Source organism: Pseudophryne corroboree, unplaced genomic scaffold (genome assembly GCF_028390025.1).
Source record: "Pseudophryne corroboree isolate aPseCor3 unplaced genomic scaffold, aPseCor3.hap2 scaffold_1253, whole genome shotgun sequence".
NCBI classification, from domain to species: Eukaryota; Metazoa; Chordata; class Amphibia; order Anura; family Myobatrachidae; genus Pseudophryne; species Pseudophryne corroboree.
Genome location: NW_026967879.1, coordinates 153,384 through 162,156, shown reverse-complemented (window position 1 = coordinate 162,156; position 8,773 = coordinate 153,384). Strand labels below are relative to the sequence as shown.

Genomic DNA, 8,773 nt, shown 5'->3' with positions numbered 1-8,773 from the left:
CTCCCGTGCCCTGGTTGCTGGGTCACTGCAGCGGAGGCTCCGGTTTCTTCCTAAGGTCAGTCACACACACACCGCCCTCCGGGATCACGAGGCCGCTGATGAAAGGGAGGTAAGGGGCTTCTGTGCCCACACTATACCGTGATCCAGCGTGGCAGTAGGGGGCGGGCCGTGTGCGCACTGGCGTGGACACTGATTACTGGGCAGCCGCACCACTAGCCACCAGGGACAGTTAAGGAGCACAGCTCTGGGGGTTTTTCTCCTATATTAACCCCATTTTGTACTACCTGCAGTGCATTGTGATAGGTAATAGAGCCTGATTCAGGTTGGATTGCAATCACAATAAGCAATCCAACTGCAAAAATTGCTAAGAGCATACGCAAGCGCCTGCATTTTCTGTGACTGTCAATCGGTGTGGGGGGGGGGGGTCAGCAACACTCCATTTCAAAGTCGGAGATGGAGCGGTGCGGGGGCAGGGCTTCAACGGAGAAACAGGAGGCGTGGTCAGAGCGGCTGCATGACATCACATGCAGCCGTTGCGATCACAAAAATGGTGGCGGCTTCCTGCGCACACGTACAGTCTGCACCAACAGGAGGCTAACCCATTTTTTATGATCACGCTGAACTGCACTGAGACTGCAATTTCAGCGTGGTCAAGAAGGGAGGCGGCATGCTGGGTGGCCATGCCCTGTGATGGGTGGCCCCAGCATGCGAACCAAAGGATTGCAAATTCTGTTACTTAGCAGAATTTGCAATCCTTACTGAATTAGGCCATTGATTACAAAATTGTAAACAATATTTGAAGTTTTTCTTCAGGGACTAACACAAAAGATGCTTGGGGCTACTAACACATGGGTAAGCCACGTAAAGCTTCCCATGGGTCAGTGGCATCACAACGGGGTTGCGGCACACACCCGAGTGTCACCCGCCAAGTGGGGTGACACCAAAGTGCCGGCTCTTCTTCAGTGACAGAATATGGGTGTTTCACTGTGACATTACGTGCAACACCCAGTTTCTGTCACTGTGCAGGAGCCAGCACCACTCACACACTAGTCCCCGGGTACAGCCCCCAACCCCCGGGATACCCGCAGCAACAAAATGGTGATTCAGGCCACGCCCCTACCTATGAGACCATGCCTCCTTTTTACCATTGCGCTGCTTATCTGCGCGCACTGCATTACAATCTCCCTCGCCGCCTCTCTGGGTGTCACCAGTGATAGTGACACCTCTGCCATGCTTGTAGCAGCTGGTCCTAAGATCTACGCCTCCAGCCCTGAGTGTTTTCCCTTGTGACTTGTTGATCATCATAGCGAAGCAGATGCTTACAGAAAACTGCAGGGGCTTAGATTGAAAAGAAAAACATTGACGAACCCATCATTTCAGCGACAGGGTCTGCCACACGACTGACTGAAATGACTGGTTGGTTTGGGCCCCCACCAAAAAAGAATCAATCAATCTCTCCTTGCACAAACTGGCTCTACAGAGGCAAGATGTCCACCTCATCATCCTCCGATTCCTCACCCCTTTCACTGTGTACATCCCCCTCCTCACAGATTATTAATTCGTCCCCACTGGAATCCACCATCTCAGATCCCTGTGTACTTTCTGGAGGCAATTGCTGGTGAATGTCTCCACGGAGGAATTGATTATAATTAATTTTGATGATCATCATCTTCTCCACATTTTCTGGAAGTAACCTTGTACGCCGATTGCTGACAAGGTGAGCGGCCGCACTAAACACTCTTTCGGAGTCCACACTGGAGGGAGGGCAACTTAAGTAGAATAAAGCCAGTTTGTGCAAGGGCCTCCAAATTGCCTCTTTTTCTCCACCATTCTTTCAAAGGTGACAGAATCATATGCAGTGACAGTAGACGACATGTCAGTAATCGTTGCCAGGTCCTTCAGTCTGGACCAGATGTCAGCACTCACTCCAGACTGCCCTGCATCACCGCCAGCGGGTGGGCTCGGAATTCTTAGCCTTTTCCTCGCACCCCCAGTTGCGGGAGAATGTGAAGGAGGAGCTGTTGACGGGTCACGTTCCGCTTGACTTGACAATTTTCTCACCAGCAGGTCTTTGAACCTCTGCAGACTTGTGTCTGCCGGAAAGAGAGATACAATGTAGGTTTTAAATCTAGGATCGAGCACGGCGGCCAAAATGTAGTGCTCTGATTTCAACAGATTGAATCCTGGTTAAGCAAATTAAGGGCTCCATCCACAAGTCCCACATGCCTAGTTGAATCGCTCTGTTTTAGCTCCTCCTTCAATGTCTCCAGCTTCTTCTGCAAAAGCCTGATGAGGGGAATAACCTGACTCAGGCTGGCAGTGTCTGAACTGACTTCACGTGTGGAAAGTTCAAAGGGTTGCAGAACCTTGCACAACGTTGAAATCATTCTCCACTGCGCTTGAGTCAGGTGCATTCCCCCTCCTTTGCCTATATCGTGGGCAGATGTATAGGCTTGAATGGCCTTTTGCTGCTCCTCCATCCTCTGAAGCATATAGAGGGTTGAATTCCACCTCGTTACCACCTCTTGCTTCAGATGATGGCAGGGCAGGTTCAGGAATGTTTGGTGGTGCTCCAGTCTTCGGCATGCGGTGGCTGAAGGCAGAAAGTGGCCCGCAATTCTTCGGGCCACCGACAGCATCTCTTGCACGCCCCTGTCGTTTTTTAAATAATTCTGCACCACCAAGTTCAATGTATGTGCAAAACATGGGACGTGCTGGAATTTGCCCAGATGTAATGCACGCACAATATTGGTGGCGTTGTCCGATGTCACAAATCCCCAGGAGAGTTCAATTGGGGTAAGCCATTCTGCGATGATGTTCCTCAGTTTCCGTAAGAGGTTGTCAGCTGTGTGCCTCTTATGGAAAGCGGTGATACAAAGCGTAGCCTGCCTAGGAACGAGTTGGCAATTGCGAGATGCTGCTACTGGTGCCGCCGCTGCTGTTCTTGCTGCGGGAGGCAATACATCTACCCAGTGGGCTGTCACAGTCATATAGTCCTGAGTCTGCCCTGCTCCACTTAACCACAGACAAGTGGACATTGGGTACAACTGCATTTTTTAGGACACTGGTGACTCTTTTTCTGAGGTCTGTGTACATTTTCGGTATCGCCTGCCTAGAGAAATGGAACCTAGAGGGTATTTGGTACCGGGGACACAGTACCTCAATCAAGTCTCTAGTTGCCTCTAAATTAACGATGGATACCGGAACCACGTTTCTCACCACCCAGACCTGAGTTATCCGCTTTGCAGCAGGATGACTGCTGTGATATTTCATCTTCCTCGCAAAGGACTGTTGGACAGTCAATTGCTTACTGGAAGAAGTACAAGTGGTCTTCCGACTTCCCCTCTGGGATGACGATCGACTCCCAACAGCAACAACAGCAGCGCCAGCAGCAGTAGGCGTTACACTCAAGGATGCATCGGAGGAATCCCAGGCAGGAGAGGACTCGTCAGAGTTGCCAGTGACATGGCCTGCAGGACTATTGGCTCTCCTGTCTAAGGAGGAAATTGACACTGAGGGAGTTGGTGGTGTGGTTTGCAGGAGCTTGGTTACAAGAGGAAGGGATTTAGTGGTTAGTGGACTGCTTCCGCTGTCATCCAAAGTTTTTGAACTTGTCACTGACTTATGATGAATGCGCTGCAGGTGACATATAAGGGAGGATGTTCCGAGGTGGTTAACGTCCTTATCCCTACTTATTACAGCTTGACAAAGGCAACACACGGCTTGACACCTGTTGTCCGCATTTGTGTACAGGATGCATACCTTCATGTCCCCATTTATCCACCTCATCAGGCGTAACTCAGATTTGCGGTACAGGACTGTCATTGCCAATTTCAGACGTTGCTGTTTGGTCTCTCCATGGCCCTGAGAATTTTCACCAAGGTAATGGCGGAAATGATGGTGCTCCTGTGCAAGCAAGGTGTCACAATTATCCCGTACTTGGGCGATCTCATAAAAGCGAGATCAAGAGAGCAGTTGCTGAACAGCGTATCACTTTCACTGAAAGTGTTACAGCAACACGGCTGGATTCTCAATATCCCGAAGTCGCAGTTGATTCCTACTACTCGTCTGTCTTTCTTGGGCATGATTCTGGACACAGACCAGAAGAGGGTTTATCTCCTGATAGAAAAGGCCCAGGAACTCATGACTCTTGTCAGGAACCTATTGAAACCAAAACAGGTGTCAGTGCATCACTGCACTCGAGTCCTGGGAAAGATGGTGGCATCATACGAGGCCATTCCAATCGGCAGGTTCCATGCGAGGACTTTCCAATGGGACCTACTGGACAAGTGGTCCGGGTCACATTTACAGATGCACTGGTTGATCACCCTGTCCCCCAGGGTCAGGGTATCACTCTTGTGGTGGCTGCAGAGTGCTCACCTTCTCGAGGGACGCAGATTCAGCATTCAGGGCTGGATCCTGGTGACCACAGACGCAAGCCTCCAAGGTTGGGGAGCAGTCACACAGGGAAGAAATTTCCAAGGTCTTTGGTCAAGTCAAGAGACTTGTCTTCACATCAACATCCTGGAACTAAGGGCCATATACAATGCCCTACGTCAAGCGGAGACCTTACTTTGCGACCAACCGGTTCTGATCCAGTCAGACAACGTCACCGCAGTGGCTCATGTAAACCGCCAAGGCGGCACAAGAAGCAGAGTGGCGATGGCACAAGCCACCAGAATTCTTCGCTGGGTGGAGAATCACGCAAGCGCACTGTCAGCAGTGTTCATTCCGGGAGTGGACAACTGGGAAGCAGACATCCTCAGCAGACACGACCTACATCCGGGAGAGTGGGGACTTCATCAGGAAGTCTTTGCACAGATTACAAGTCGGTGGGAACTGCCACAGATAGACATGATGCCGTCCCGGCTCAACAAAAAGCTACAGAGGTATTGCGCAAGGTCAAGAGACCCTCAGGCAGTAGCTGTAGACGCCCTAGTGACACCGTGGGTGTTCCGGTCGGTCTATGTATTTCCTCCTCTTCCTCTCATACCCAAGGTGTTGAGGATAATAAGACAAAGAGGAGTGAGAACAATCCTCATTGTTCCAGATTGGCCACGGAGGACCTGGTATCCGGATCTGCAGGAAATGCTCACAGAAGATCTGTGGCCTCTCCCTCTAAGACAGGACCTGTTGCATCAGGGGCCCTGTCTGTTCCAAGACTTACCGCGGCTGCGTTTGACGGCATGGCGGTTGAATGCCGGATCCTAGCATTCCGGTTGAGGTCATCCCTACGCTGATAAAGGCTAGGAAGGATGTAACGTTAAAACATTACACCGTATATGGCGAAATTATGTTTCTTGGTGTGAGGCCAGGAATGCTCCTACGGAAGAATTCCATCTGGGCCGTTTCCTTCACTTCCTACAAACTGGAGTGAATTTGGGCCTAAAATTAGGCTCTATTAAGGTCCAGATTTCGGCCTTATCCATTTTCTTTCAAAAAGAATTGGCTTCTCTTCCAGAAGTTCAGACTTTTGTAAAAGGAGTGCTGCATATTCAGCCTCCTTTTGTGCCTCCGGTGGCACCTTAGGACCTTAACGTGGTGTTAAGTTTTCTAAAATTACACTGGTTTGAACCACTTAAAACAGTGGAGTTAAAATATCTCACATGGAAGGTGGTCATGTTATTAGCCTTGGCTTCGGCTAGGCGAGTGTCAGAATTAGCGGCTTTGTCACATAAAAGCCCATATTTGGTATTCCATGTGGATAGAGCGGAATTGCAGACCCGTCCTCAATTCCTACCAAAAGTGGTCTCATCTTTTCATATGAACCAACCTATTGTGGTGCCTGTGGCTACGCGTGACTTGGAGGATTCCGAGTTACTTGATGTGGTTAGGGCTTTGAAAATTTACGTGGCCAGGACGGCTAGAGTCAGGAAAACTGAAGCGCTGTTTGTCCTGTATGCAACCAACAAGATTGGTGCCCCTGCTTCAAAGCAGGCTATTGCTCGCCGGATTTGTAACACGATTCAGCAAGCGCATTCTATGGCTGGATTGCAGTTACTGAAATCGGTCAAGGCCCATTCCACGAGGAAAGTGGGCTCTTCTTGGGCGGCTGCCCGAGGGGTCTCGGCACTACAGCTGTGTCAAGCTGCTACTTGGTCGGGTTCACACACCTTTGCAAAATACTATAAGTTTGATACCCTGGCTGAGGAGGAACTCATGTTTGCTCAATCGGTGCTGCAGAGTCATCCGCACTCTCCCGCCCGTTTTGGAGCATTGGTATAATCCCCATGGTCCTTACGGAGTCCCCAGCATCCTCTAGGACGTTAGAGAAAATAAGATTTTAAACCTACTGGTAAATCTTTTTCTCGTAGTCCGTAGAGGATGCTGGGCGCCCGTCCCAAGTGCGGACTACTTCTGCAATACTTGTATATAGTTATTGCTTCAATAAGGGTTATGTTATAGTTGCATCGGTCCTGCACTGATGCTATGTTGTTTTTTCATACTGATAACTGGGTAGTTTATCACAAGTTATACGGTGTGATTGGTGTGGCTGGTATGAATCTTGCCCTGGATTAACAAAATCCTTTCCTCATACTGTCCGTCTCCTCTGGGCACAGTTTCTCTAACTGTGGCATAGAGGGAGGAGCCAGTGCACACCCAGAACTAAAGTCTTTCTTAAAGTGCCCATGTCTCCTGTGGAGCCCGTCTATCCCCATGGTCCTTACGGAGTCCCCAGCATCCTCTACGGACTACGAGAAAAAGATTTACCGGTAGGTTTAAAATCTTATTTTCTACTTTATTCTTTTCTATCCTAGTTTATTACGACCAACTCTCATCCAAGGAGTTTGATATTCTACTACCTGCATGCAATTTAAATTGCTTAAATTGTTTATATGGTTGATTTGTCCTTCACAATCCATAATCTGCAACTTGGATGTACTTGTGTCATTGAAAATCTTATAATAAAAATGTATATACAGATACTCAACCTGTATATTGAAAAAAAAAAAAAAGTTATAAGACATATGCATTCAATATTTGAAGAAACAAAATAAAATAAAGCTATCTATTGGGTTTCACTAACAAGCACATTGGAAGACTTGACTACTGTTAAAAGACATGCATTACATGGTATAGAGCCACAAACCACAATGTAGTAAAATAAAAACAAACTTACATGTGTATCAAACCTATGTGAGGCTTACATTGATAGTGCAAGATCAACACTCTATCAACTGTGCAAACTAGACTGCACATAAATGCCATAAAATTTATCTGAGATTTTAGTAAATAAGGCCCGTTGCTGTCCGGGTCACGCAGCCGTCACGGTCCGCCCCCATACGGTCCGGTCATGTCTGCGTTGTCCTGACTGTGCCCCCAAAATGGCGGCACAACGCCGCTGGCCCGACTCCTCCTGCCCAGTGACCGCCTCTGCCTGTCAATCAGGCAGAGGCGCTCACTGGGCAGAGATGCTGATCGCATCTCTGGCATGTGCCGGTGCACTGCGGCACCAGCACACACGCACTTCAGACCTGATCTCCTGTTGTGTGAATATGCACAGCAGGGATCAGGTCTGAATTAGGCCCTATATACAGCTGTCAGTAAGGCAGGGATGTGCTGCTGCCAGTGAGGCAGGGATGTGCTGCTGGTAGTGAAGCAGTGATGTGCTGCTGTCAGCGAAGCAGTGCTGTGCTGCTGTCAGCGAGACAGGGATGTGCTGCTGTCAGCGAAGCAGGGATGTGCTGCTGTCAGCGAAGCAGGGATGTGCTGCTGTCAGCGAAGCAGGGATGTGCTGCTGTCAGCGAGGCAGGGATGTGCTGCTGTCAGCGAGGCAGGGATGTGCTGCTGTCAGCGAGGCAGGGATGTGCTGCTATAAGTGAGGTAGGGATGTGCTGCTGTCATTGAAGCAGGAATGCACTTGGCTTTGTGGACACTTTTCAGAGAACAAATTTGTTAGCATAAAAATAAAGCCAGAAAATGAAGACTGTGTTTGTGCTTTCCTCTGGTCAGCTCTGGTAAAAGTCAGATTTCTTTGTCTCAGATCTTCCTCTAACCTTGTTCTTCTTTCGAGAGTTCCCTTGTGCTGCCTCAGTTGGATCTCCTTCACATGATCAGGAAGGTGCTTCTCCCAGGGCAAGGCTCACCCATTGCACTTCCTGATCATAGTATCTCACCTGGCAGGTAAGTAGGAGTTGGGCTAGAGCTGGGGAGGGTTGCTGCTCGGGTACCCCCCTGTCAAGTGAAGGAGATCCAACTGAGGCAGCGCAAGGGAACTCTAGAAAAAAGAACAAGGCTAGAGGAAGATCTGAGACAAAGAAATCTGACTTTTACCAGAGCTGACCAGAGGAAAGCACAAACACAGTCCCCCACTACCACAAATAATGCAGTCGAGTTTCCCACATTTGGGGAAATCATAGGGGTCAGCATACCCAGAATGCAATGAATGAACCTCACCCTGGGAGAACAATCTTCATGACCATGGTATCTCCTATGCAAAATAAGTATGATTTGGGATAGAGCTGGGGAGGGCCGCTGCTCAGGCACATCTCTGTCAAGTAAAGGAGATTCAACTGAGGCAGCACAAGGGAACTCTCATCTGGGGACAACAACTGCAGGGAGAACACATATTTTCAGATGAACATGGGAGGGCAAAAGGGTGCCTAATACTGAAGCACCCCCAAACAACAAACCAAATGCAACAACTAGTGCAAGCATTCCTGGGGGAAGGCCTGCAGCAGATGGATTTGCATATGGTGATGTCATCCAAGCAGTGGGTCAAAGTTGGCTTCAACCCTCGTCTGCATATGAAAAGAGAAAAGGGGTGTGCAGG

The 8,773-nt window shown here is 49.2% G+C and overlaps 1 non-coding gene across 1 annotated transcript; it reads right to left on the bottom strand.

Annotated features, from left to right (window-relative positions):
- Window positions 1-8,284: 8,284 nt before the first annotated feature.
- Window positions 8,285-8,448, bottom strand: LOC134993167 (U1 spliceosomal RNA). The gene has a single exon (XR_010197053.1). It is a non-coding gene; the product is annotated as a U1 spliceosomal RNA (small nuclear RNA).
- Window positions 8,449-8,773: the final 325 nt, after the last annotated feature.